This window comes from Lepus europaeus, chromosome 16 (assembly GCF_033115175.1).
Source record: "Lepus europaeus isolate LE1 chromosome 16, mLepTim1.pri, whole genome shotgun sequence".
Taxonomy (NCBI): Eukaryota; Metazoa; Chordata; class Mammalia; order Lagomorpha; family Leporidae; genus Lepus; species Lepus europaeus.
The window spans coordinates 53,827,743-53,845,526 of record NC_084842.1 but is presented as its reverse complement, the minus strand read 5'-3'; positions in this window follow the sequence as shown (position 1 = coordinate 53,845,526).

Sequence of the window (17,784 nt, the reverse complement as noted above, 5' to 3'; positions counted from 1 at the left end):
TACATAGGCTACTTATGATTTCAATATAATTTGAATTGAAACAAGGAGAATATATATTTGAATATGTGTATTTATTTATTCAATAGATAATATATTTTAGAAAAATATAAAGCCTACGATTTCACTGATAACAAAATCAATTTAAGGCTCATTTAAAAAAGTATATAAATACTCTGGATTGTGATATTCAGGTTGGTAAATAGTCAAAGGTAACATTTTAATGATTGAACTTCTGAATATTATAGCTTTAATAGAAAGTGAATATGTCTTTTCACTAAAACAAGAGATGTTTAGATGAGATATGCGTAGGTGGTAAAACTGGACAAATATATAATATAGATATGAGTGATGAATAATGGCAGTATCAAGAATGATAACTTCTTTAGGTTAGTTTTATGATGGGTGCCTTAAATTATCTCTAAATCCAACCCAATCCTGTGAAAGTTATTTACCATTCTTACTTTTGTGGAAAGTGAGGTTTAGAAAAGATGTCAATTTCAAGATATGAGTGTTAGTGAATTCATTCAATGATGGGTAAATGATGGGGGATATTTTATTACAAGGAATTTGTTATCTGTAATGAAATATGCTTAAGGAAAATTGGCCCGCAGACTATATACTGGGACCATAAGACATGAGGCAGTTTTGTTGACCTCTTCAGCCATGACTCTTGCAATTATTCATTCACTGGGCCAATTTCCATAAATATTTATTGAGTGGATACAATAGCACATGCCATACCTTATGACTGTAGCAGTAACAGACAGATATGACCTACTTTGTCACTAGTTTGGTAATCAAGTGGGAATGGAGAGATGGTATTCAGTAAAATACAAGTATATTGTAGTTGAGTGTAGAAATTTACAGCAATATTTACATTGACCTTTCTTCATTATTGTTAAATGGAGTAAATATTCATTTTGGAAATATGGAAACCATTAATCTCAAAACATAAATATGTCAAAATTCTACTATCCCAAGGTAACTATAATTATAACTATTAATAGTAACCTTTTGGGGGTGGGGTAGGTATTCAGCTCAGCAATGAAAATAGTGCTTAATACAACCTCATCTATGTTCCTGCGTTTGGGCCTGGCTCTGCTACTGATTCTAGCATCCTGATAATGTACACTCGGAGGCACCAAGTGATAGCTCAACTACATGGATTGCTGTCACCCATGTTGGAGACCCAGGTCTAGACCAGCCTGGTTACTGTTAGCATTTGGGAAATATAATAGCAAATGGAATATTTTTCTCTGTCTCTCTGTCTCTGTTTCTGCCTCTCTCCTTCCCACTTTCTCCAACGCTCTCTCTGTCACTCTACCTTTCAAATAAATAAAAATTTAGAAAAATAAAGTGTTGGTATGTAAGTCACCAGTATTTTCTATACATAGTCATGCATTTCCTATATAACCATGGAATTACACTGAACATTCTGCTTTATCATTTTAAAATCCATTGCATGGATTTAGTATATTTTGATTAATTCACTATTTTGGGACATTTGCAAAATTTCTCATTTTTTTTATGTTGTATGTTATACTGGAAAGAGAAATCTTTCAGATGAATCCTTGCCTATATTTACATTTATTTCTTATTATTCTTTGAATTTAAATTATTAGATCCAAATGTATGAAAATATTTAAATTCATACTTGGTATATTTTGTGGTTATTGTTAAAATTACTCCACAAAATTGGAATGTTAATATCTGGGGATGCAAATACTCCTGATATCTTATAAGAAATGTTTATTTTTTTTTAAAGATAGATTTTATTCTTCAGAGCAGTCTTCAGTTCACAGGCAAATTGAACAGAAGGCATAAAGTGGTATTTTCCTTATACTCCATGCCCCAACATAAACGTCACCTCCTCCGTTAACAATACCTTCCTGCAAAATTGTACTTGTATTAAGATTAATGGCCCTACATTGAAACATCTTATTTAGATTCCTCTACCTTATATATGGACACCATGTTGGTCAGGCCATTTCTATGCCCCGTACTCCAGTAGATCAAGCTACAAAACGTTGCAGATGTCTGTCCTTAGGCTAAGCATGCATGTAATAGCTCTACTCAAATGTGAAGGGTTCAGGGCAGGTGTTAAGCCACAGGATGTCATGCTGCCATGGAATAGAGTGGCAGTTTGAGTTGCTGTTGCTCTGTATCTGATCCAGCTCCATGCTTATGCACCTGGGAAAAACAGTATAAGATGGCTGAAGCACTTGGGTCCCTGCTACCCACATGGGAAAGCCAACAGGGAGTTCCTGACTCTTGACTTCAGCCTGGCCCAGCCCTGTCTGTTACAGCAAGGGAATACGTGGATGGAAGATCCTTCTCTCTGTGTGTCTCTCTGTTACTCTCTCGCCCACTATGTCATCTGCCTTTCAAGTAAATAAATAAATCTTTAAAGACAAAACGAAATAAACAGATGTGAAGGGTTTCAAAAATGGTAGCCATAATCAAAGTGAACAAAATTATTTCGGATTATTCTTTTCAGAAATAATAAGGAAATTTTGCATTAAAGTATTGTTTTCTTAAACATAATGACAAGGAAAAGACATTCATTAAAATGAAATTTGATAGTTTCTTCAACTTGGAAAATTTATAAATATATTTATGGAAGAGAAACCCAAAAGAAGAAAACTGCGTTAATTCCATGTTTACATAGAGGATATGCCAATCAATTAGGTCTTATGTCTCATCAATTATTGATTTACTTTAGCTTATTTCTTTTTTCCAATTCTAGGAAGAGATTTCTGTTCTGAGTATGGTTCTTCTAGAATTAAGAATTGCACAATTGACCCCTTGGGTTCATGTTGTTGAATGTTGTGTCAGTGTGGACTGGAATAGTAAGTGCCTGTGTTAATATTCTTCCTTGCATCTTAATGTAATTTAAATGCATTCTGTTTATATTATAATAAAATTATGTCACTCACGATGCAGTCTGTCATTTTGCAAATGCAGTCCGGTGCTATTCAATTTCAGGTGAAAACAATCTTGGTTCTTCTGAGTACAAAGAAGCAGTTTGTCCTTTTGTAACCATGGAGATTTTTGTGCATTTAATGCTTCACCTCATGGGCTCCATATCAGAGGAAAATCATTCTGAAAAAATCATGGAAGTCACAGGTCAGCCTATAGGGAGGGATGTGTTAGTACACGCCCAAGTTATCACAGGTTCACATACTTTAGATTTAGCACTGATATCTGATACTATACATCAATTCTATTAAAATCAGTTATCAAGTCAAATTGAATAGTTGAATAGTTATAGAATTAATTTGAGTATATACAATTTAAAAATAGTTTATTTATTTACTAAGACTTTAGGAACATCTTAGGGAACATGTGGATGGAAGCTATTTCCAAGAAAGTTAGGATCTTCTGACTTGGAGACTCCATGAAGCTACTATAGTTTTCATGGCATTTTAAGTAGTTTTCTTTTAAGTGAGAGACAAATGAACCATATGTAAGCCACCATTATTTTAGATTGCTCATTATACTCATTTAATTTCAATGATAATTGTCACATACCTCACAAAGAAGCCTTTTTCTTTGCATTGTTACTTTTCCACTACACAATCGAATACCTGTCTAGTATTTTCTCCCACTATCCATTGCTTTCTAAATATACTGCCAGATTAGTTTTTCTTAATCCTGATTCTGTTGCTGTTAACTTTCTGCTCAAAAGCACTGAGCAGCTCACTTTTGCCAGTGAAATAAAACCATCTGCCTTCATCTGACACTATTTTCCATAATATTGGATTAAACTATTTTGTACACCTAAATTCTCTCTATTTCTTTCATTTACTCTGCATTGTAATCACAGAGACTCATGCCTTTATCCCCCATGGTAGGCTATGATCTGATAGTTTTTTTCCTATCCATGACATTTTTCTGACCAATCTTCACTGTACTCAAACTTCTGTTTGTACTGCTACAACATGCATTTTTATAAAAATATTTTTCTATAGTATTTATAACATTTTATCTAATATTTTGATTTTTTGCTGTACATATTTTTGGAGGATAGTGGTACTATTGTATTCATTTTTGAATATCTCATAGACTTACATATAGTGAATACTAAAGATGTAATTACTAAATGAATGCATGGCTAAATCAGTAGATACATACTAACCAATTTTTTTCTGTTTCTTAGTTTACTTCACACACTGATTTTTTTTTTAAAGATTTTATTTATTTGAGAGGTTGAGTTATAGACAGTGAGAGGGAGAGACAGAGAGAAACGTCTTCCATCTGCTGATTCACTCCCCAAATGGCCACAACAGCTGGAGCTGAGCTGATCCGAAGCCAGGAGCCACGATATTCCTCAAGGTCTCCCATGTGGGTGCAGGAGCCCAAGCATTTGGGCCATTTTCCACGGCTTTCCCAGGCCATCACAGAGAGCTGGGTTAGAAGAGGAGTGACTGGAACTAAAACCAGAGCCATAGTGTATGCCGGTGCCACAGATGGAAGATTAATCTACTGTGTCACAGTGCTGGCTCCCACACACTGATTTTAACACTGACAGATTATTTCATCTTGGGGCCATAATAATGTTAGATTCCATTTTCATTAATTGCCTTGACTATATTCCACTGTGATTCCTAAATAGTATTCTGCAATATAGAACAATTGACTGTTCATGAAATTACTTTTGTTCTCTCAGTGGAAAACCAATTACATTGAAAACAAAGTATGATAATATGCTCTGTATTCTTGCTTCTCTTGAAAAAAAGGAAGGTGGAATAGAGAGAAGGAAAATAAATTGGAGAAATATTCATTTTTTTCCACACTGTTAGAATTCTTGGTATCTTTGATTTGGTACTCAGAAAAAACAAAAGATGTTTAGTTCTCTTATCTTGAAGAACAAATATGACATTTCTTCAGCTTACTGAATCCTGTTTCTTTACTGCATAATTTTATCTGTATAATTTGTCTGTAACCTCAATATTCATATAACAACTAGTACTTACATGACATTACAGACAATAGCAATTGAAAAATGAAGACCATGTTCATTTGGTCTTCACAATAACCTAGTGAGGCAAGGAAGGTGGAAATTTGTATCCCACATTTATACAAGAGAAAACAAGAGCATACAAACAAGCACCAAAACACTAGATGTTTGATCGCAGTCCTACAACCTCCTTTGCATCTCTACTTTTTTATTCAGTTCTACAATAAGGTTATATTCTTTCCTTTCTTTTAGTTAATCTTTTCTTTTGAGAAAGAATTAATCATATAATCAGTTTAAATTAATTGAGACATATTGACTATGTCTGTAATTCTACTTAGTAATTAATAAATTATGTCTTGCTTCTTTTTCTTTTCCAAATTTTCCAACCTCATCGCTTTTTTTTCTACCATTATCTCTTCCCTGGTTCCAGATACCTGCCAAAGCTACCCAGAGGATCTCCTGTTTCTGCCCTCAAACCCTCTTATACTCTCCCAATTCTCTAGACAGCAGTCAGATCTTTTAAAATGATCTCAAATCTTGAAATTGGTCTGCTTAAGACCTCTGTGGATTAGGGCTGTTCAGATGAAATACAGAATGCACAGTTAAGTTAACATTTCAGATAAATATTAACACATGATATTTTAGAAATTTTGTCCTGAATATTCCATGGAGCATATTTATGCTATAATTATCAGATAATTTTATATATATATATATATATATATATATATATATATATTCAAATGCTGCATAGGGTATATTTACAGCAAAAGTATTCATTATTTACCTGCAATGAATGTTTAACCAGATGTCTTGTCTTTTTATTTGTGAAAACTGGCAAGTCTCTAGGAGCTGCCATTATCTGAGAATAAAAGCAAACCTACAGTGGTGACGATGTTCTAGATGTTCTATATGGCCAGAATTCTGGGATCTTTCTGAGCCTGATTCTTGCTATTCTCCCCTTCACTCAGCTTACCGGTTCCTGATATGTCAGATATTCTCACGTCAGAAACTTGTTTTCTGATTGCTCTTGTTTTGTGTGTCTAAAAACTGCCAAAATAATCTTATTTGATGCTGCGAACCTTCTCCCTTTGCAATCTTGATCCCTTGTACTGTGTGCTTGTTTTTCCATAGGATTCATTTCTTTCTAGCATCTATGTTTATGGGTTTATAGTTCATTGTCTGCATTTCCCTTTTTAACATTTTATTTCAGAATAGTTTTAAGTTGACAGAAATAAAAATTGTGAGGTAGTAATATAGAATTTCCACACAGAAGAAAGCTTAACAAGCCTTTGTTCACCACTGTGCTCCAATTACCCAGAACAGGATCAGGCACATAGATGTCATTTAGTACATTTTCCTTGGATAAATGGCCCAGTGAAATGTATGGCTTTTGGGAACACAAATTGAGAAATATAATAATGGTCTCCTATATAATTCAGAGATAATAGATTATAAATAATTATTTATCAAAAATAAAGTCTGAAACATTACATTCTGTTTATAACCCAGTTGTGGAGCTACTTTTGTGAGAAAAAGAATGTTCTGTCTAAGACCATATTTTTCCATTAAATGTGATAAATACCAGTCTGAATACTGCTATTGCCTAAGTGTATCATTCTTTTGTAACACATTATTTTCTGTTGGTTTTTTAGAACTGGAGTGTTTCTGTGTGGTTCTATTGATGTCAGTAAAATAACAAAAATGTTCAGATGAAGAAAAGAGAACAATATGCTTGCTTGACATTTCTACTGTAATCTCTTTTTAGAAGGGTTAACATTTTTCTAGGCAAAGGTGGCAGAACAATCTGTACTAAATGTTGTAGCTTTCAGAAAGCCCACTCTGTGTTCAAATGTATTTGTACTCAGTAAAATATTATCTCATTCATGTCCTAGATTCCTGGTCTCACTCCTAAAATTAGATAAGGCTTTTTAAAAGCTTGTATAGGAAATTAAAGTTTTCATATTGGTGATAAGGCAAGGAGTGAATTAAAAAATAATAACAGTCTGCTTCTTGTAGAATGAAGATGAATTTTTTGTTTCTTGGACATTGAGATAGGGTATCCATTTACTAAAGATGAGCCCATTCTTAAGGAAAATTGAGGTACTCTAAAATAAGATCTTGCAAGTATCAGGTGCTAAAACATAAGCCATAACTAATCTATATGCTTCAATATTAGAACTATGCAATATAGATTGGTGAGACAATGCTGGATGCAAGTTAGAGTACATTCAGGTTGAAAAAAGAATGTTTTCTTCTATGTTTTCTAACTTGATATAAAGATGGTTTTACTTTTGTGGTTAAAGGATTCATGTAATAAAAGATGAGAGCCATAAAGGAATGCAACAGTGATTGTGGCAATGACCCTTGGAACCCAAAGACGTGTTTGACCTAAGGCAATAACAAACATCCACAGGAAGAGCCCAGTACTTGCCTACTCTTCCTGAACCAAGTAATGAGGAGCCAGCTTTAGAGGCAATGGTAAAGAAAAACAACTTTCAAATTCGATGATTTACAGAAAGCTTACTTCTCATTTTAAAAGGAATACAAATCATGCTTTGTAGTTCTATAAAAGTCAAGTTATAATATTTCCATTTAAACATTTTATTAAGAGATTCAGAATATCTAAATTGGCAAGATTTAGATTAACATAAAAAGAATGAGTAGCATAGTAATCTTAAGTAATATAGAGATGATTATGATACGTATCTGAAATAACTATCCATCCATCAATCCATAATCTGCCTCTTTACTTATCTTTTTTTCTCTTTTCCAAGAAAATTACCTGTTTGTCATTTTGTCTAGGACAAAAGGGACATCACAGTTTGATGCCATCATTACATGTTCTTTGAGTAGCAGTAGCCATTATTATTTAATAGTAAGCCCTTTTTACAGATAAAGGACTTTTACTTGGAAAATCTTATCTTTTTAGTTATTTCATTGGAAAAACTAAAAGCCTTGAACTAGAATTTTAAGTTCTAGAAGACTACTTTTCCTACAAGACTAGTTATGTATTGTTATGGCTTTTCTTTTATTGCTTTTACAATTAAAACTCCAACTTACAATGGAAATTCAGGCTTAAAAAAATTTAAGAAAACTAAAAAAATAGTAAGGTTAGGGAAGCAAATTGCAACATAGTTAAAGGATGTATGCTAATCAAGTCTCATTTGAGAGGATAAAAGTCTAATATAATTGGCAAATTAAAGGAATACCACACCTTTTAAAGATAAAGCCTATAATAAATGGAAATGTAGCACATTCCTTTTAATAAAAACGATCAATCGCTTTGCAAAGACTGCAAAGATTTGTTTTCCTTATGTCTATGCCAGCGCACACATGGAATTAGGCAAACTCAAAGAGAAACAGAAATAGAAACAATGAGAATAAGTCAGAGAGTATAAGTTTAGTGTACTTAAATTGACTTAGCCCATAAGTCCAAAATGCTTTACTCCCGACTTACAATAATATTCACCTAAATGGTTTTGAGCTCATTTTATTCTAATGGTAAGTTATATCTGGAATAGAATTTTCAGTGTGGGAAGGGCATGTTATTATAATCAAATGATGTGTTTTGAGTTCCAATGTCAGTACATCCTGGGTTTGTGACCTTGAAAATCACTTCATTTTTTAAAAATTAAATTCTGCCTCCTATTTTATAAAATGCAATATATTCTTACTTTAAGCAGTTCAATTGCCTTGAAATTGACAAGTTCAAGCTATTTCTTTGAAGAACAGCAGGATAAGTTTAAAACTACCTAGCTAAATGAGGATATGTATGATATGAGGGGAGTGCATTCACAATTTCTTCTACAATGTGTACATATTAATGATAAGCATATACTACTGACACATTAACTGCAGAAAACAAAAATGTTGAATGATTTGCATAATTTATTTTGGTGTTACCTTCATTATGAACTATTAGGGTATGTTACTGACTATCTGAACAAAGACAGTGAAATAGGTATTGCCAAGTTGTACCTTACCTAAACAAATGAGTAGGAGCATCGGAACCATAAAGGGAAGACACAGTACTTAAAGATGTCATGGACATGGGAATGGCTCTTACCCAGCACTTGCTGCTTTTTGTTTTCATGCTGCAGAACTGTAAGAGCACCTAAGGAAGGCTTGGTGGTACCTCCTTGCTGACTCTTCTCTCACAGTGTTGCTAGAACTGCAGTAGCTCTCTGTGCCACATGTGGTTCCATTCTCCTGCATACCATGGTGTTGACAGGCTGGTATGGGACCTTTCATTTGCTAACTGCAACCCTCTGCTATGCATACCCTACTGGAAAAGGCCTTTTTTTATGAACTTGTTTGGAGAATTTAGGAAAGATCTATCACTTATGATGTATTCAAGATTAGTTGAAAGGTCTGGATTTGGTGTTCAAATGCATTTTCAGATAATGATAAAGTGCTGCTAAGGTTTTCCTTGGGGAAATAACTTTTAGGAACTTCACGAGTTGGGTTGCAATCATTTGTGTCACTGTGAGATCCCATATATCTTCTCTTGTCCTTACTGCCATCTCTGTATCATCATTTTCTCACTTGGTGCCATGTGTTGGATATTTATTTTCATTTCCTTTCTATTTTTTTCAAACTTTCCTTTTAAATTGACCCTTCCTTTATTCTCAGAAATGTTATACACTCATAAATCTCAAATTTATACATCTAATTTCAGGAATTTGATGACTAGTTTGTGACTCTGTGTTTATTGGTAGATCAGTGTCCAGTTTTACTTAGTTTTCATGTCACCAATAACTTATCTTGACTAAATTTCACTCCATCAAAATGATGTATAAGATAATTATACATCCAAGTTTGCTTTGGAATAACTACCCATAATTCCCATTTCATTCTAAATTCATTTCATAGTTGACATGAAAAGTTATATAATTTTCTAGCTGTAGGCAAGAACTCATAAAATAACTCACCTTGTCTTACAAATGATTAGATATGTCCAAATGCTCATTCATGTAAAACTTTGAATATAAGCATTTAATAGAAACACACACTGAAAACTATCCTAATAGGGAGGAAAAGGGCATTGCAGCTGATTTTTCCTTTAAAATTTAAAGAGTTTTTTTTGTGTGTGTGGAAATCTTGAGTAGTAAAATAAAAATTATATCAAAAAATATGTATATTTGATGTTTAAGGACAGGACAGGTAAATGTTTATGGGTAAATATACAATCCTAAACTTTTTCCTTGAGCATAAAAACATTGTTAGAACTCTAGACAATCGTAAATACTTCTTGTGTGTTGAAGATATCACTGTTGATGTTTGACACTTTCTTGTCTCTGTCTTCAGTGTCCCATGGTACACATACAAATCATGCCCACTAGTAGGACTGACACACTGGGAAACTTCTCACCATTATTCATATTCTATCTAATCATGCTCCTACTGCTTTATACAGGTTGTTTGTTATACATCTTCAATTTAAGCAAGGCATTATTTATTCTTTTCTGAAAGAATCAGTTCTGATTATAAAAGGAGATACCCTACAGATGTCCAAGAATAATATTATATGTAGATGAATAGCTATATTTAAGTGTTATGCCAACAAAGGTAATAAATGGTAGTAAAACAAGAATTATTTTCTACAGAATGTTGTATTTTCTTCATAAAATGTTTATTTTCTCTTTGAATCCAGATAATTGACAAATATCCAAGCAACCTTTGAAAATGACATACAAAGTTGATTTCATGTAATTCATAGGAACTATTTTATTATCCCTACTAAAGTTAGCTAATTTCCTATGACTTCCATATTTTCCACACCATATAATAATAATACATAATAAATAATATTAAATAAGATAATCTTATAGTATTGAATAGATTAATATAGGAGATAAAATTTATTTGAAATAGTTCCTATCACAAGATAGAAACACAATATAATGAAAAATATTTTTTTAAATATGGAGGAGTTTATAATAAAATTACTCACAACTGGAGCTGGTGTTGTGGTGTAGCAGGTGGGGCTACCCTTGTGGTACAAATGTCCCATGTTGGAGTCCTTGTTCGGTTCATTTCCTGGCTTCTCCACTTCTGATCTAGCTCTTTGCTGTTACACCTGGGAAGGCAGTAGAAGATGGCCTATGTGGGAGACCCTGATGGAGTTCCAGTCTCGTAGCTTTGGCCTGGCCCAGACCTGGATTGGTCTGGGAAGGTAGAACTCCAAAAGAGCTCTTGACAATAAGTCTAAGAAAGTGATACAATTATTTTGCCGGTTGGTAAGAAGTTAGAATGCGAGTGGGAGTGCCAACTTTTAGCACTAGTTCTGTCACCACACTGATTGACATCCTGCTGGTAAAGGTGCTGAGATTAAAGCATAATCTAAAGAATAGAAGTGTTTTACAGAAACTGTATCTGTTTTGTGTTTTCTAATGGCATATTTTCCCACTATACTTTTAGGTGAGTCAACTAACTAGGGTTAAAAAAAATAAGATGGGTATAAAATACAAGGAGATAGGAATGTCAAATTGCAAACTTTCTATTGTGTTTATATAATGGTATAGCAAGAATTTGAAGTAGGTCTTGCAACATATGACATGGATTATGTTTCAAAAGTCTGTTATACAAGAATTTTTCACTTGTGCTGATTCTAATGTATAAGTTAATGGTTGCCTTATTGGCTTTGGAAGAAACTAATTGACAGGCATTTGTCCTATATTTAGAATATTTTTATAATTATGCCCTTAGGAAATCTGCCACCAAATTGGGAGGCTATATATATATATATATACAAAACAAAATGAAAACAATTGAGGGTTGAGTTTAGAGCATTAACTAGTGCTAGTTCAAGCCAGCATCTCTGCCTCTGATCCAGCTTCCTGCTGTTGCAGCTTGGTGGGCATTAGTTGATGGTGCCAGTGCTTGGGGTCCTGCCATTCATATGGCATTTCTAGGTGGAATTTCAGGCTTTGGCCTGTCCCAGGGCCAGCTGTTTTGGGCATTTGAATCATGAACCAGCAGGAAAATCTCTCTCTGTATCTACCTCTCCCTTTAAAGTAGAGAAAAATAAATATATAAGCATTTAAAATTATCAATGAAATTCATAACGAGAAAAGATTAGCTACAACAATCGAAGAATCCTTGATAAATAGTGAAGACATTAGTTGTCTTGAATTTGAAGAATGAAGAAATGTCAACAAATGAACTATAACTAAAATGATCATTTGAGGTTAAACTCATAGCATTTTTAAAGGATGGGGTAGGAGGGGCTTGCATTGTGGCTTTGCAGTTTAAACTGCCACCTGTGACATGGCCATCCCACATGGCACAGTTCATGTCCTATCTGCTCCACTTCTTACCCTGTTTTCTGTTGATGGTCTGGGAAAAATAATTGCAGATGGCCCAAGTGTTTGGGCCATCTTCCTCCCACGTGAAATAGTGGGATAAAGCTCCTGACTCCTGTAATCTGTAATCTCTCTCCCTATAATCCGACTTTCAAATAAATAAATCTTAAAATAAATAAATAAATAAATAAATTGATAAATAAATAAAAATGGGGGCAGAACTAATGAAGGGATAATGTTTTGGGAGCAATGGGAAACTTTTTTTTTTTCCATCAAGAAGATACATGAAGGAAACCTCTTATTTCTTAAATTACATTTAGAAATCTCAGATGATTTTAAGCAGAACTCTATAGAAGCAGAGGTTGGTAAACACTTGAATTAAAAGTGCTACTGTTATCCATAATTTTTTTCTGTCTATATTGGGACTCAAATCGCAGGTGAGGTAGAGGGAGAAAAGAAATAAGAGTAGTTTCACTGAAATGACCGTGCTCTGCATTTATAGCTCACAACTTGACTTGTGTTTTGATCAGGGCTGATGGAGATAGTGTGGCCTTGTTCATATAGAGAAATGCTACTACTTGTGTAGCCTGGGGACAGATCTGTTATCACATTTGTCCACACTGTTGATAGACATCTTCATTCAGGCTTTTTGTTTCAGTATGCAACTTTCTCAAGCATACTATCTAAAACAAAAAAGAGAAAAGGGTCAAATTAGATGTTATGAAACATTTCATCTCAGAATTTTTAAGGTCAAGCTCAATCTTACCAAAGAGCTGACTCTACAAAATGGATAGGTTGTACTAGTTTTTTTTTTAGACAGAACAATTAACCTTTGCCTGGATCAGAGCTAAGGGCTTTACATCATCTATTTATCATGTGTTACCTAAAATAACTCTCAGAAACCACTGTGAGATAAATGTTATCATCCCTGTTTCTCCTGTGAGTAAAATTCCTCGGATCCCACATCCACTGTGTGACAAAGTCAGAACATACACCCAAATTCACTTGACTGAAAAGATCGTACTTTCAGCCACAGTTTTAGGTCCTTTCCAATGACAGAGCAAAGCGCTGGGTTAGGCTTTAACTGGGAGTCAGGATGTATGTGCCTTTCCTGAGCTCTTACACAGCAGTACATCTGCCGTCTTTGGTATTATGTACAGCACAACCTGAAAATCATGAGTTTGATTATTTTTGTGTGATATAATGACATAACATTGCCTCAGACAACTATTTAACCCCAGGTGTTTAGTCTCTTTCCTTACATGTAATTATAATATTAACAAGAAAATATTAAACTAATCTTGATTTTTAAATAAAAAAAAGAAATTACTCCAGAGATTATTGGAATACAGATTTTTTTTCTATTAATCCTACTAGAATATTAGCAGCAATTGATTTCTGGGAACTCAGAAATGTGTGGTACCATTTAAATATTAAGAATTCACTTATATCCTTTAAACAAGTAATTAGAAAGCATTTTATTTTATTTATTTATTTTTAAAGATTTTTTATTTATTTATTTGAGAGGTAGAGTTACAGACAGTGAGAGAGACAGAGAGAATGTCTTCCCTCCGCTGGTTCACTCCCCAAATGGCCACAAGAGCTGGAGCCACGCTGATCCGAAGACAGGAGCCAGGTGCCTCCTTCTGGTCTCCCATGCGGGAGCAGGAACCCAAGCACTTGGGCTCTCCTCCACTGCCTTCCTAGGCCATAGCGAAGAGCTGGACTGGAAGAGGAGCAACTGGGACTAGAATCGATACCAATATGGGATGCCGGCACCTCAGGCAAAGGGTTAACCTAGTACACCATGGCACCCCCCTAGAAAGCATTTTAATCTTTTGAAGAATATAAAGCATGTGACTTGGTCACAAAACAACTAAACATTTTAACCTTACTTATGCAAATATGTTGTTGGAAAATGGCTTCAAATAAGATTTAGGATATCAAGAAGTCATCTTTCTGTGTTAACCCCTTTTCTCATTCCAATTTTAGTATATGGGAGCACAACCCCTTGTCTTCTCTACATAGAAATGAATTGTTATGGTGGTCTACACTGCAAAACATCTGCTGTCCATCTTTTTGGAAGTGGCATTAGGCACCTACCCTGCTCTAAGATGATTTTTGTTATTTCTGTTACCTGGGCCAGGTGTTTGGAACAAAATTCACAAAAATATAGAGGTGCAAGGAACAGGACCCTAAGAAAGAATGATAGATCAGATTTATAAGTAAACTTCATTGTGAGAAAAGGTAGTCAAGATATAGAAAATTGACTGTCCTATTGAAAATGTTGTTCAATAAAGTATAATGACAGACATGTAAATTTACATTTGAGAGTAGCTTGGGTGTGTTTTCGGATGCTTGTATTCTGTATTGGAGTGGTGGTTCCAGTCCCAGCTATTCTGCCTCTGTGTCAGTTCCATCCTAATGTGGGAAGCAAGAAAAAATGAATGATGGCTCAAGTATTTGAGTCTCTGACACCCAGATGGGAGACCCAGATGGAATTCCTGCCTCCTTGCTTTGGCCTGTCTCAGCTCTGGATACTGGGGCCATCTGGAGGGCTGAACCAGCAGTTAGAATCAATCTCTTTCTCACTCTCTCCCTCTCCCTCTCTCTCTCTCTTTCTCCCCTGATGTTCTGTTATTCTGCTTTTCAAATAAGTAAATCTTTAAATTTGAGAATAGTCATATTAATGAAAAGCAAAAAGACAAAAGCGCCATTAATTATATTAATGAATGTGGTTTAATCAAATGTACCCAAATATTAAAATTTTAATTTTTAACTCATATTATGATTATCAATGAGAAATTTGCTTATCTTCTTTAAACTTTTATTTAATGAATATAAATTTCCAAAGTACAGCTTATGGATTACAATGGTTCCCCTCCCCATAACATCCCTCCCACCCGCAATCCTCCCCTTTCCCACTCCCCCTCCCCTTCCATTCACATCAAGATTCATTTTCAATTCTCTTTACATACAGAAGATCAGTTTAGTATATATTAAGTAAAGATTTCAACAGTTTGCCCTCACATAGCAACACAAAGTGAAAAATACTGTTGGAGTAATAGTTATAGCATTAAATCACAATGTACAGCACATTAAGGACAGAGATCCTACATGATATTTTTAAAAAATTAATTAATTTTCTATGCCATTTCCAATTTAACACTAGGTTTTTTTTTATTTTAAATTATCTTTATTTACAGAAGATTGATTCAGTATATGCTAAGTAAAGATTTCATCAGTTTGCACCCACACAGAAACACAAAGTGTAAAAATACTGTTTCAGTACTAGTTATAACATTACTTCACATTGGACAACACATTAAGGACAGATCCCACATGAGACGTAAGTACACAATGACTCCTGTTGTTGATTTAGGAATTTGACACTCTTGTTTATGGCGTCAGTAATCTCCCTAGGCTCTAGACATGAGTTGCTGAGGCTATGGAAGCCTTTAGGGTTTGCCGACTTTGATCTTATTCCAACAGGGTCATAGTCAAAGTGGAAGTTCTCTCCTCCCTTCAGAGAAAGTTACCTCCTTCTTTGATGGCCCCGTTCTTTCACTGGGATCTCACTCACAGAGAAATTTCATTTAGGTCTTCTTTTTTTTTTTTTTCTTTTCCATGGTGTCTTGGCTTTCCATGCCTACAATACTCTCATGGGCTCTTCAGCCATATCTGAATGCCCCAAGGGCTGATTTTGAGGCCAGAGTGCTATTTAGGATATCTGCCATTCTACAAGGACTTGTATACCAGCCAACAGGGAAATCTATCAGGAATGGATAGATTCCTGGACACATGCAACCTACGTAAATTGAACCAGGAAGACATAGAAAACATAAACAGACCAATAACTGATTCTTTATTTAGGGGATCCAAAGAACTCTACTAAGAGACTATTGGAACTCATAGAAGATTTTGGCAAAGTAGCAGGATATAAAATCAATGCACAAAAATCAACAGCCTTTGTATACACAGGCAATGCCACGGCTGAGGAAGAACTTCTAAGATCAATCCCATTCACAATAGCTATAAAAACAATCAAATACCTTGGAATAAACTTAACCAAGGATGATAAAGAGCTCTACGATGAAAATTACAAAACCTTAAAGAAAGAACTAGAAGAGGATACCAAAAAATGGAAAAATCTTCCATGCTCATGGATTGGAAGAATCAATATCATCAAAATGTCCATTCTCCCAAAAGCAATTTATACATTCAATGCATTACCAATCAAGATACCGAAGACCTTCTTCTCAGATCTGGAAAAAATGATGCTGAAAATCATATGGAGATACAGGAGACCTAGAATTATTAGAGAGCATTGGAGAAACCCTGCAAGATATAGGTAATGGCAAAGACTTCTTGGAAAAGACCCCAGAAGCACAGGCAGTCAAAGCCAAAATTAACATTTGGGATTGCATCAAATTGAGAAGTTTCTGTACTTCAAAGAAACAGTCAGGAAAGTGAATAGGAAACCGACAGCATGGGAAAAAATATTTGCAAACTATGCAACAGTTAAAGGGCTGATAACCAGAATCTACAAAGAAATCAAGAAACTCCACAACATCAGAACAAACAACCCACTTAAGAGATGGGCCAAGGACTTCATATACATTTTTCGAAAGAGGAAATCCAAATGGCCAACAGACACATGAAAAAATGTTCAAGATCACTAGCCATCAGGGAAATGCAAACCAAAACCACAATAAAGTTTCACCTCACCCCGGTGAGAATGGCTCACATTCAGAAATCTACCAACAATAGATGCTGGAGAAGACATGGGGAAAAAGGGACACTAACCCATTGTTGGTGGGAATGCAAACTGGTTAAGCCACTATGGAAGTCAGTCTGGAGGTTCCTCAGAAACCTGAATATAACCCTACCATTCAACCCTGCCATCCCACTCCTTGGAATTTACCCAAAGGAAATTAAACTGGCAAACAAAAAAGCTGTCTGCACATTATTGTTTATTGCAGCTCAATTCACAATAGCTAAGACCTGGAACCAACCCAAATGCCCATCAACAGTAGACTGGATAAAGAAATCATGGGACATGTACTCTATAGAATACTATACAGCAGTCAAAAACAATGAATCCCGGTCATTTGCAACAAGATAGAGGAATCTGGAAAACATTATGATGAGTGAAATAAGCCAGTCCCAAAGGGACAAATATCATATGTTCTCCCTGATCAGTGACAACTAACTGAGCACCAAAGGGGAAACCTGTTGAAGTGAATTGGACACTATGAGAAACAGTGACTTGATCAGCTCTTGTCCTGACTGTTGATGTACAATGCAATACTTTATCCATTATAGTATTTTTTTTTTGTTCTAGTACTATTGGTTGAACTCTGTAATTAACACACAATTATTCTTAGGTGTTTAAATTTGAACTGAAAAGTGATCCCTGTTAAACATAAGAGTGCGAATAAAAGAGGGAGGAGATGTACAATTTGGGACATGCTCAATCGGACTTGCCCCAAATGGTGGAGTTAGAAACGTGCCATG